This window comes from Acipenser ruthenus, chromosome 21 (genome assembly GCF_902713425.1).
Source record: "Acipenser ruthenus chromosome 21, fAciRut3.2 maternal haplotype, whole genome shotgun sequence".
NCBI classification, from domain to species: domain Eukaryota; kingdom Metazoa; phylum Chordata; class Actinopteri; order Acipenseriformes; family Acipenseridae; genus Acipenser; species Acipenser ruthenus.
The window spans coordinates 4,420,909-4,434,529 of NC_081209.1; positions in this window are offsets into that span (position 1 = coordinate 4,420,909).

Genomic DNA, 13,621 nt, shown 5'->3' on the forward strand with positions numbered 1-13,621 from the left:
GACCGTGACCGGAAGTTCCTAAGGGGGCAGCGCACAATTGGCTGAGCGCTGCCCATGTAGGGAGGGCTTAGATCGGCAGGGGAATCCATGGCTCACCGTGCATCAGTGACCCCTGTTGCCGATAGGGAGCCTGTGGTTCTGCAGTGGAGCCGCCAGATCTGTGTTGTCCTCCGGCACTATAGGTCTGGTGGCATTGCTGTGGATCTGCAGTGCGTAAAATGACGGCTTGGCAGGAGCACGTTTCGGAGGACGCGTGTTCAAGGGTTGCAAGCGGTGAGCCGAGGATAGAGATAATAATTGGGCATGCTAAATTGGGGAGAAAAATCGGGGTAAAAAAATTGGCGATGACTAAATTAAAAAAATAAATAAAATAAATAAATAAATAAAAATCATGCTGTGTAACCTTGAGCAAGGGCCAGGATAGATCCTGATGTAGAAGCTCAGCACACGCTCCCAGGTTTGAGTCTCAACCTTGGAGAAAGGGAAGGAGGGCATTTAAAGCCAAATGTAAGAGTCACCATGCATGAAACTCAACCCAACTCAAACCAAGCCCAACATGAACTAGAAGAATATGGAATTTTCTTGGGTTCATGTTGAGGATGCGTATCAGGCAGCTGGCCCCTTTTAAACAGAGAGGACAGGGCAAGAGGAAGTACAGAAAACAGCTTCATTTTGTTTTTTTACTTGGGGCTGAAGCTTAGAAAGCATCCTCCAGAGTGACTAAACCTGAATATAACAGGCACACACACCATTACTGTTTCATTTCTCCAAGGTAAGTCTTTGCATCTCCTTATCCAAAATGGGATTACTTAAGCATACATTTGTTCAAACATACAGCACATTTACACTTTTTTTTTTTGTTTGCAATTTCTTCTTGGCTTTCATTATGGATTCTTAATTCAATTCCAGAGATTCACTTTTTCGAATCCCTCTGCTGCAGGTGTTTAATCCTTTGGTCAAACAGTTCTGTTGTCAATCTGCATCTCTACACACGTTGCTATCCCTCCGGTGCTAACTTCAAGCGGCCAGCTCCCATTGTTTGCTTTGGTTTCCATGTCTTTTGTCATTTGGATCCCTGCATAATTTTATACATGTAAATGACTTAAACAGTGGTGGAACTTAATACTTATTATGCATAGTTACAATTCAAGTACAGAAAAGGGTTAGGGTTATGTCATGCAAACAGATTTACATATTAAGTACATTATAACTATGCATAGTAACATTGTAATTATGTGTAAGTGTACATGTATTTACTAAGTAACTACTATGTAAATACACAGCAATTAGACCCACGGAATGCAGGGATATCACCAGTTTCCTAATGGTCACTTTATTACAACTTGGTGTGAAAATGTATTGAAGTATCACTTCAGTCTGTGGTTATCTGTTTTTCTAATATCAAATTTCCAGCTCTTTAAAAAAAACGTCTGCCCACACACCTGGCTGGCTGCCCTGTTTGCTGTATTGATTTTGGCAAGCTGCTAAATCCCTTTCTTCCCACAGGAGTATTTCAACGTGAACAGATCAGTCAGCTTCCTCGTCCTGCGGGTCGCAGCCCAATTCAACCCTTTCTTAAAATCAAGAGGCACCAAAAGCATTCGTTCTAGGTCTTTAAGTTTGTAACGGTTCACAATAACAAATAATGAGACTGGGGTCAGTTTGCTCTTTATGTCCTGTTGGCTAATTCCAACAGATACATTGAGCATGTATCCCTTCAGAGTCTTCAAACACCAACGCTCACAGAACTGTAAGAGGAAATACTAACAACTAAAAGGAATATGTCTTTACTCAATGACTCCCTTCAAAAACAAAGATACATAGTACATTTTAAATTCCTTAAAAACCAAAAGAAAATAAATCCATAATACACCATCATGTGCTATGTTTATATGCCACAGGGAAGTTCCATTGGCTGCGTTCCAATTTCCGAATGAGAATTCTAATCATGTAAACATAATATTTAGAACAGAACAGAAGCAATGTTCCGCAGAGTTGTATTCATAATAAATGATGTGGAATACTCAGATTCAGTTCAGAAAGTAAATGAATACCCAAGTGTACTGTATTCCTAAAGCACTGTATTCTACCAGGTGTTAGACCATCCAAAGAAATGCCTATTAGTTATGGAGGAGCAAAATAATATTAATATTGCATGAACAGGAGGCCTGGAAAGATGTCTTTGAAGGATACAAACAAAAACTAACCCTCATTTCTCATTTAATTTACAATAGAAGGAGTCACATGAAATACATTTAAAAGTACTAAGAAGGCAGGGAGAGAAGAAATATTAAAACTCCGAAATAATTTAATGTTCTTTTCGTTTCTTTTTCTTTGTAAAAATTGGACTAAAGCCCAGTCAAGAGACAAGTAGGGAAATATAACAATTTAATGTTTGAATAATCTCCCTATTTTTAATAAATGTACTCAAGCATTTTAAATTGTTAGCCAAGGAAAACACGCAAGCAGGAAACGCCTCAATTACAGTCAGTTCCCAGTAAATGAACATATTTAAAATATATTAATTAGATTTTAATTACAAAATAATTGCCGTTTAACATTTTATTACTATTTGCAAGTAATGAGCCATCTGTATTCATCCACTGTTCAAATTTGTACCCAACCTCTAATCTTTGTCATGCCTCAATTCCAAGTATTGCATAGCTTTGAAAAGCAACAAGCTGCCAGTTTGCTCAAAGTGTTCTTGCAACTGATCATGAAGTCATACACAGCATTCAGTAATGCTAGACAATGGTTGATGACTGGACACTGCTGTTAGAGTGGTCCATCTGGTCTGATGATCGCTCACCTCGCATCACGTGCAACCCTCTCCACTGTATATGTAAGTGCATAATTGTATTAAAAAAGGGTTTGGTTTAGAGAGGTTTAGTGCAAAACATGTACACATTACACACTATGCATAATACCATTGTGATTTTGTGTAAGTACAGTGTAACATTCCTCAGTGTAGCATTCATAGAATAACCCAGGGAATGGGGTTATATGAAACCAGGCAGTGCTGAGCGTAACGTCTGGGGACCTTTCTTCTCATTTCACCTTTGAGCACAGTCAGTTCTTACGCCTCCCAGCTCTTTATAAGTATCAGTGAAGCATTGCAAGTCCTCCCACCTTTCTGATTCCTTGCTGGTGAATTTGCCAGGTACTTATGTGCCACCTGTAACTTTATAACTGATCTTGATGAAATCCAGGCTGAAACCAGTCATACGGTACTATTAAATATTTAAGCAAGAGAGCCCAATAATAATAATAATAATAATAATAATAATAATAATAATAATAAATGTTAGCTTGCGAGGTTCGGGGGGCGTGGAGCTGGGGGGGCCGCTAATCTCTAATCTTTCAATTTTCTAATCTCCAGTTAATTAGTTTCTATTTACTATTTAAGACCTGATCACCTGCACCTTTTCTGTCTAGTATTTCGTTTTTACTCCTCCTCCCCTCCTCCACCTTCTACATGCCTTCGCATCGGTCATCTCTGGGGGGCAAGTGAGGCTCACTTCCCCGACCTCAGGGCTAGGCAGCCGCCTCCCTTACCTTCAGGGGTTCTCACCGAGTGAGTCAGAGCGGACCCCCGGCCAAACTCTGTCCTGTCGCAGCTCCTGCGCTCATCTCACTCGAGGCTCTCTTCTATTCTGCCTCTCTTCAGGACGTGGTCACTCGTGCCGAGTCCTATACTAACCTCAATGCTCTGTCCTTATTTTCAGGTCCCAGGCAGCGTGATGTCTCGGCCAATCAGGGGTTTTACGAGCGCCCCTTACATAAGCCTCAGATGCTGGGTACCTCTCTCATCTCCTCCCGAGGGGCGGCTTTTCAAGTCATAACCCTCATATGTGTTTTCAGGTTGCCGGGTCCTCCGCCCCTGGGATGTCGACAGCGTTGGCCCCAGTCGGTGACCTCTTTTCTATCCTGTTTCCGGTTGCCGGGTCCTCCGCCCCTGGGATGTCGACAGCGTCGGCCCCAGTCGGTGACCTCTTTTCTATCCTGTTTCCGGTTGCCGGGTCCTCCGCCCCTGGGATGTCGACAGCGTCGGCCCCAGTCGGTGACCACATTCTGTCCTACTAACTGCTCCTTGCTACTTCTTCTGCCTTATCCTTCCCCCCCCCAGCTCACGCCCAGTGAATAATAATAATAATAATACCAAAGACACCATGCAGAAATAGCACTTTGTTTCTCTCTGGCTCCTTCTTTAAATTAAATTTTGTTAAGATCCCCATACCTTCAAATACTTGGCTGCTTCTGATACTTTTCAATTTAACAGGTAATTTGTTCCAATTCCACGGGATGTGGTAGCTAAAATTACATTAATTATGGTTGGTGGGTTATGGAATAAAAAAATTAAATAAAACGGACCATAATCATTTACCCTGAGTGCAATTTCTGTTTATTTTAAAGAAAAAAAAATACACAAATCGCTATTCATGTGAGGCATTTATAAATTATAATACCCCTGTGCCTGGTTATATAAAACTGTTAATGAGAAGTCAGCTTACATGGGTCCATTTACCAAGGAATACACCATTGCATTTATCATATTCTCTTATTCTGAAACATTGTTGCGTTCTGCCACAGACCCAGTAAAACATTCTGAGAAGATGGAGAAAGACACTTGTAGAGAACAGATACATGCATTACCTATTATATGTGTTAGTAGAAGTTCAGTCTACAAATAAAATGTGAATTTCGTACAATAATTCTTGCTCAAGAAAATCAATATTTGAGTGTCGTTGCGGTACCTTCAGATTCAGGAGTACACCGCTGGAGGGTATGTATGCTATGCCACTTCTGCACATGTTCTTCCTGTCTCAGGTTAGGGAATCCTGGTGAATTCAGCCATCGTGACACTTTTTTGTGTCATTTTTTTTTTTTTTTAACAGCTGAAGAGATTTCAAAGGCGGTTTTGTTGTTGTTGCCGCTGAAGTAAAGTGGAAGGCTGAGATCGACTCTCATCTGATCGTGGATGTTTTCTTTAAATTTTCACCATGAGTAAGGCTACGATTTTGTCACAGAAATCATGAAAATCGTAAATTTGAATAAAGTCAGTGAAATCTTGGAAATGGATGTAAAAACACTTTTGATTTGTCGCTTCCTTTATTTCCTTTAAAAATGCAGTGTGTCGTGCACTGAAAATACAAATCTTCAAGTATCTGTAAATTAACCATGAGGATTATTTTTTTTTTATCTTAAGGGCAGTGCTTGAGTTATTCAAGCTGATGCGTTATACGTTCCTTTTTTCTGTTTGCTGCTGGAAAACAGTGCAGGCAGATTGATGGATGAAGCTGAAGGGGAAAGTGTCCTCATAGGCACACAGAAACATTTTTAATCATAATTCACTGACACAAATACATGCCTTTTTGTGCAGCCCAACAGTTGCCCACCACCACATATTGAGATTTTGCTTTTCAATATCTTGTCGCTTACCTGTACCTAAGGTGCAGAGCAGAAATAATATTGTTACCATGTCATGTTTTATATGAGAATGCATTTGTATAAGCTAGCTGGTTACTTTAGGGTTCCTAGGGACTGAGTAGAAGAATGGCCTCTAATACCCTTTTATATATGGAGACATGTCTGTAAGGGCTGAGCCGACAGCTAGGGGTCTTGCCTTTAAAGAGTGCATTTTATTCAGAGAATAAGCTACAGAAAGGACACCACACTCCCACAAATACAAGCACACACCTATAAACAAACTGTACACAGCTACACACTCCCCATGAGTCCAGGGGGAGTCGTCCCAGGCTGAGCCCTTGCCTCCAGGGTTCAGTAGCTTGGTGAGTAAGAGGAGGCGATTGGCAGCCACGACGGAAGTCTCCTTAAGAGACATGACTCCCCCCGCCAACCCCCACCTTTGTTTCTTTCAGTCTGAAATTAATACATCTGACATTAAAAGATGGATTTTACTTTTCTCATTGGATCCCTTCACCAGACCCTGCTTGATAAATGAATGTGTTGCATTTTTCTTCATGAATGTGTTGTGAGCTGAAAGGAAATACAAGCTATTTTCCTACCAGTGCGTCTGCATTAAACTGCCATTTCAGAACCTTTCAGATGAGCAGCAACAAATTAGGCACCGAGCGCAGAGGAAACTGGGTTAAAGTAAATCGCTGTGCATTTTTTATGAGCATGTGTTTAGCAATGTTCTTGGAGCACAGCACTTGAGTGTGCAGCATTGCAGTTTTCAGAATACTGGAGGACTCACAGGCCATAAACAAGCACTCTGTTTACAAGGCTAAAAGAGTTTAGCTGCCAGTATTGCATTAGTGTTTAGTATAAACTAGGGGTGTGCACAATGTTGAAACCTGAACCCCAGACTATGGCCAAACCTAAATTATTTTGAATTTTGAATTTTTCTACATTTTTGGAAGATTTACGTTGACTCAGTGACTTCAAAATTGCATTATATAAAATAAGTACTTAAACCCAGCTGAACCCCACAGTTCACACATAAAGTAGCTTTAACGCTTAGCTTAGTTCTCTACCCACAAAAGAGCTACATGAAGGCAACACAGGCATTACCACACTTAAGTTGGCTACCAAACCACAAGGCACCAAATGAAAGTACTAAATAGATCAAAATGAACAAATCGGTCTCTACTCAGATGCATTGGATTAATCCAAGTCAAATGAACTGTGTTTCTGTTTTTTTTTTTTTAGCCATCAGGTCACCTCAGACACTTCAGGAAATGAAATGATGCGGAAGACATCAGTGATTTATGGAAGGCAGTTCAGCTGTGGCTTTAACGCTGTTTATTGATGTGTCATGAAAGCTTCCTGGGATTCAAATCAAGAGGGAGCAAATAAATAGCTATTGGATTAAACGTCTCCTTGAAGCATGTTAGCTGCTGAACTGCAGATGATTTCTCCCTGAGATCTGGAACTCTATTGAAAAAAAAAATCCAAAGTTTAAAATCCTTTTACCTGTGCCTTAAATTCAGTTCATGTATTCATAACCTGTAGCAGTATAGTGATATCTGGAGTTCCTTGGTCAGTCATATTGCGTTCTTTATATTTTAACACCTGTCCATTTCTTTATGATTCTCATACTGAAAGTGCTGACGATACCACTCTGCTTTAAACAATAACTCAATCATGAGGAGCTGAGGTTATTCGATACAGCATTAACTAGGACTGTGATTACTTTTGCTCTGCATTATCTGAAAACTGATATTGCCCAAGACAAATGCAATGGTTTCCGACAGGATGATAGCACAGCCAATCAAATAGCTATTGGACTGGGTTCGATCCCAAAGAGGCACTGCTTCTAAAGCTCTGTGAATGTCTGGCCTCAAACTGCTTGTTAGCTGGCGTCTAGCAATACTTTGACTTCACAAAACGCTGTTGATTAAAACCTACTTAAACTACCTGAATAACGAGATCAACATGTGATCGTCATTCATTGCAGTCAGTATCAACAAATGATTTGTGAGGTGACATTAAGCATTTCAAATTGGGGTAGAGGACAGGGGTGGGGTGGAAACTGACCAAACAAACAAGAAACATCAGTGAAAACTACAGCTATGCATTCAACTATGTTTTTTTTTTTAAATATGTTTCCAGATGTCAATGAATGCAAAGCATTCTAGCACCATGACAAGCTGTCCGCTACGCCTCACAAAAACAGACTCTGTAGTCATTTGCACTTTTCAAGCTCTGTTCAGGTAAACCATTTGCCTGTTTCTGTTGCATGATCCATACAGGCGTGCAGCATAGCACATGGAAGACAAGAGGGAAACACATCAATAAATGCTGTCAGGAAGCCATTAATCTAGCTCTTGAGAGAACGAGTGCCAGTGGTATCCAGAATGCTGATTTAGATGCTGAACTGAATTATGAAAATCAATTACATGTTTTCAGAGTTTCTGATGGGCTGCACTTCACAGCTAAAGCCACTTTGTTCTTAGTGGAAGGAAATTAATTTTCATCTTTTCAGACATTTTTCTCAATAAATGAGCTCACACTACACACGGACTGGATGCTCTCTCATCCTATCCTCTGAAGCTGAACATTTAACAGCGACGTTTATTTCCAGATTGATTTATTTGCTTGTTTGATTTATTCGCCTCTCCAGGGTCCAAACGTCAGGGATGTGGTTTATCATTTAAGGACGGAGCTCTGATGTAACCTCAGATAATCATTAGGTGTGCCTGTCACATCTCCACCCTGAAACTCAATCTCATCTGACATCAAACTGGGGCTGCAGCTGGCTCCATCCACAATCTACAATTCAATCTGGCACTGTACATTACACAAAGGCATGCCGTTTTTTGGATAACTGCTATTTATACATTAATTCAGTAACCTCCAATATTTCTGTGAAAGTATAATATATTCAAAACCTTCCTGTTCAGTCTACTTTCTGATTTTCTCAAGTCCCAGATTTTAAAACCCATCTCTCTCTCTCTCTCTCTCTCTCTCTCTCTCTCTCTCTCTCTCTCTCTCTCTCACGTCCTTTGTATTGGACATTCATTAGATAAGTTCCACCATCAGTGTGAGTTGGAGAGATGGCGTTTTGGGCTGGCTGGAGGCTAGTGATTGGTTTCTGCTGTGTTGGGTATTATTGCTTCAACGTACTGGGAATATGTGTGTGATTCCTCTGTTCTTGAGAGCGACAGGGGAGCACTGCTCTGCCTTGCTGTTCTTCAGTTAATGTATTCTCAATATGTCTCTGCTGTTTCCAGACTAGTGCTTCTGAGAAAGTACTGAACAACACATTCACTGACATGGGGCATGTCATAGCTCTAGAGAAAACAAGCATGACAAAATATCCCCTTCGTTCACAATTTTTTTAATTTAATTTTTAGAAATTTTAAAACAGTTTGTGTGAACTCTATGGTGCTTGAGAAGTTGCCCTGCCATAACTTTGAAAAAAAAAATGCATTATTAAAACAAACCCCCAAAAATTCTCTCTCTCTCTCTCTCTCTCTCTCTCTATATATATATATATATATATATATATATATATATATATATATATATATATATATATATGAAACTTAACATCATACAATTGTGCACACAGTGACTGAAGGGGATATAAAAACATACAATAAAAAATATGAAAAACAAACAGTTAGGCATCCATCAACATAGATGGTGCAAATAGCTAATAGCTGACATTCTGTGAACAAGGGTTTAGAAATAAGAAAACACCAGCAATGCACATTTAGGTCAAGCAAGATAACATAACATAATTGAAGAAATGGGCTCCCAGCTGTCAGGTCAAGCAGAACATTTTCATTAACCCAGGCTGAGGAAACAGTATTAATATTATTATTATTATTTTAACTTTGTTCTGTGACATTAATTTTATGGTCTCCTTCGGCCCATTTCCAACTAAAGCTTTATGTGCAGTGATTACACAAGGTGAATTGCTCAGTATCTGTTTAATGAAATAAATCCTGCGTTTGACGATTCCTTTGGGAATTCAGTTACAGCTAACTGCATAATGAGGCATCTGCTCCTGTGCATCCAGAAGAGGGGCCATGCAGGAAGGTTTGGCACAGAGAGCTCCCGTGCATGGCTTAGACAAAACCATCTGTGGTTTGCGGGAACTGATGGCATCCAAATCTCAAGCTACCACAGATGTGACTCATCATGCTTCTTACATCTGGACAGTACCAAGCAGTGTAACACTGTTCTGTGTGTAAATAATAGGGGCTCTTCCTGAAAGTGCAGTGAGTGTGTAATTAACAATGCGCTAATTGGGTAATTGGGGAGTGTAATGACAAGCACATGGCAGGGTAAGGGGGACACACGTTTGGGAACCAGGTAATGAAGTTGAATGGTATATTTATTTGCTGTAGTCTTTGCTGTTCAGCGATTTCCAATTTAAAATGCAAATGTACAGGCAATAACAAAAGGCATCCCCCAATTATCAAAACAGGTCAAATGAGACCTGGGTTCAAAAAGGATCTGATTCCTGATTTAGGTTTTCAAAACAGGCTTAAAAACATGTACCACACTGTAGTGCATGTAGGGACGCCGTCTGTCCCTGTATTCCCTGGATCTTCCAGGTTTTGAGGAAGGTGTCCCAGGAATTCAATATGCCTTCCCAGGACACTACATGCCAGTACTATAAATTGAGCATAAGCTAGATAAATCAAATATTACTACAACAGACGCACAATATTAATTGGTTGTCAGTCCTATAGTAGTAATTTTATCACTTTTTTACCTTTTGGATGAATGGAGGATTTCTAAAGAGAGTTTAAACATTTAACACCCCTCCCTTTCCATTCGGAGGTGTTGTTTTTTCCTACCTCAGAGGGGGCAACCCTAAACGTAGGGAGTTTGAAAACGACTGTCTCTTGCTGACAGTGCTATTTTTATGTTTTTCTATTCGTTTGTGGCTGCCATAATCAAACAATCATCTTTTAACACTTGTGATGCTGTGCTATGCAAAAAAAATCCCTTTAGAACTGTGAATCACTTAACAAAAAATAAAGTTAAACCTTCTGAGCTACCTGCACAGTGAGACTGGAACTGGAACAGCTAACCTCAGATCTTTCTCTTTGACGCATTCTGATTGCAGTTTCCCCACGACCTTGATTAATAAAACCTAAGGCTTTCATCTGCTGATAATACTCGAGGTACACAACGAGTTTAGAAACTTCAAAGGCATCTAGAGGCTCACTCATTTTTTTCCTCCTCCATAAGCTATCCATCAAAGCAAGTGCCCGCCTTGACAAATGAGGATTGTTATTATGAATAAAACATTGCACTCTCGCTTTCCATGGTTCTGTGAATTCTGTGAATTCTGAAAGAGGGATTGCTTCTGCACATTTGAATGTTTTAGAGAGATTCTTCTATCTTCCACTGTGCAAGTCGTAATCTCCAGGTTACATAAGCAGTTAGCCCTCTTTTCATGATCCGTTATGTTTATTATTTGATTTGTGTTGTAGAGAGCCAGCCAATGACTAGGAGTTTGATAACAGAAATCACATGGGTGTTAGGTTGTCCTGATTTACGGTGATAACTGCAGCAGGTATCACCTTCAGAGAAATAAGAACAGAGATCATTTGTAACACCCATGCTTGGAATCACTGAGGAAAGCTATTTTCTGTTGTGAATTATGACAACAGTCATAATCCTAACCCTAACCCTTTTCTGATACAATTGTGTGCTTACATATATTGTGCAAAAAGATTGACACATTAAGTACATCCTACTTATGCATAATAACATTGCAATTATGTGTAAGTACACATGCATTTACTAAGTAACTACTATGTAAATACACAGTAATTAGAGACATGATGTAAAGTGTTACCGATAATATTACCCTGGGGGACTAAACAGCAATTCTGCACGTCGATAGTGACATTAGACTTGTGATTTAAGGTTAGGATGCGGTTCATGTGAAAATTATTCTGGAAGTGCTCCTAAAGCATTCAACTCTTTAAGATACAGCGAGCGCAAACAAACATTGAGACGAGTTTGCTTGCATGATAAAAAAACATCAATAATATAAATCCTTAAAAATGAAATAAAATGTGCAGCGCAAGCCCTCGCCCTGTCTGCGGTGCCTGACAGCCACCTTGGGAGTCGACACACAAGCATCCCAGCTCATTTTCATGCACCGATCTGTAAACTAAAGAGAAGGAGACTGTACTGGGGAGCTTTCTGCAACCCAGTGGCATTAATCTTCCAGTGACAGGCCTGCCTGCATTTCCATATTAATATTCATTAAACAGCATTGAAGATAACTCTTTATAGCACCTTCTCTTAACAGTAAAACCCTGGATCCTCTAGAACACTTAGTGACACCTGCCAGAGCTTATATAGCTACCCCTTTTAAAATGATTATTGGCCATCTCATTTATTTGCTCCCTCACCATTCATATGCCAAGTATTAATACCGTTTAGAAATTGTTTTAATAATTGATGCCAAATACAAACTCACTGGAAAGTCACTTGTCCAGGTATTGTAGGTAAACACTTTCACAGTGCTATAAACCCATATTAAAGACTGTAATCCACTCCAACGTGTTCAAATTTAAGGTTAAGTAGTACTGTAAGGGAATGTTTGATTGTCACAAAGACGGCCGGAGTGGGTGGTGTCAGACCAGATGCAGGAAATACACAGACAGAGATTTGGGGTTTTGGTTAAGCTGAGCGCGTGACCGCGCTCAGCATTTAATAACAGAACAGAAAATAAAAGGTTGGAACAGACAAAAACACAGGACACGGCACTTGCGCCAAAATAAAATAGACAAACAAAACGGACTATACAGTGCACGGACAGACACACAAACAAACACGGTGAGTTTTAAATAAACAAGTATTGTGCTGGTCCTACCAGCACGTAATAGCAATTGATATTTTAAAGTTATTTCTCCTTCTCTCTCTCACCCGTTCTCCACTCTCGAACACCCAACCCCGACTGAATGCTACGTGTCTCTATATATACTGTTGTGCTGGGATTCAATTACTAATTAATTATTCACTTGAATCCCAGCACGTGAATTAATTCTGTGCAACCCCGTGCTCACATATTACATTTAACCAGCACGTGAAGTGATTTGTGCTCTCCTCGTGCCTAAATACAAATCTACACTTTTTAAATACACGTGAAACACAGACCCGTTTACATCCCGTGTACCAATGACTATACACCAACATTAACACACGCAACATACAACACATAACACACAAATGCACACAGGGGCGGGGCACATTGCCACATTGATTCATTAAAGGGTTTTGGCCAAAGAATTCATGTCGTTCCTTCATTATGTCTAAACCATTTTTTTCTGACCCTTCACTTTCAAAGTTGATTGATTTTGCTGCCAGTTTATTCCATGAGCAGCAAACATCCATCACACAAGGAAAGTGTTAAAGAAGCATTAAGTGTTGTAACATTCCCAAAAATGATTACACAGAAACACGCATTTTGTAAACAAAACTCTAGACATGTAGGAAGAGAATGAATGGAGCACTCAGACTGTGCAACTGAGAATGCAGTCCTGTGTCACACACAGCCTCAAAACTACCACTGATAAACTGGACTACTGTACTCTATAGGTTGGTGCTGCATAACATCGATATACTGGTGTGTTCCTGAAAACATGGTTCATTGACAGTACGATTTAGAGCTGTAGCAGTTCTCTCAATTCAGCCCTCTTTATTTTTGAATGGGCTAAAACACAAAGATGATGTACAAGCTGTCATTCCTTGCCAGGATGGAAAATGCACTGAAGGAGGAGCTACAGCCAGGAACCGTCTGAAGCCATCCGTACTAGCATGGTGCATGTCTTGTAAGCTAGTGACTTAAATGGAAGCCAACGTGTTCAGGTACTGTATCGAATGCGGTTGCTGTTCCATGCATGTGATGTCATCTGTACACTGGATAAGATGCACTGGAATTTTAAGAAAGCTCTTATACTGTCAGTGATGTGTAATTAGTAACACAGCCTCTTAGTAAATATCACATTTTTTATTGTTGATTTAAAGTTTTCTGGATCCATTTATCAGAAGGTGCCTGTACATGTGAAATGTTTCGGTAAGATATACTACAATTGTCATTTTTTTTGCATGCTTGAAAATTATTATATATTAAAAAAGATATATTTTAAAACAAAAACAGTAATACAAAAATACACAT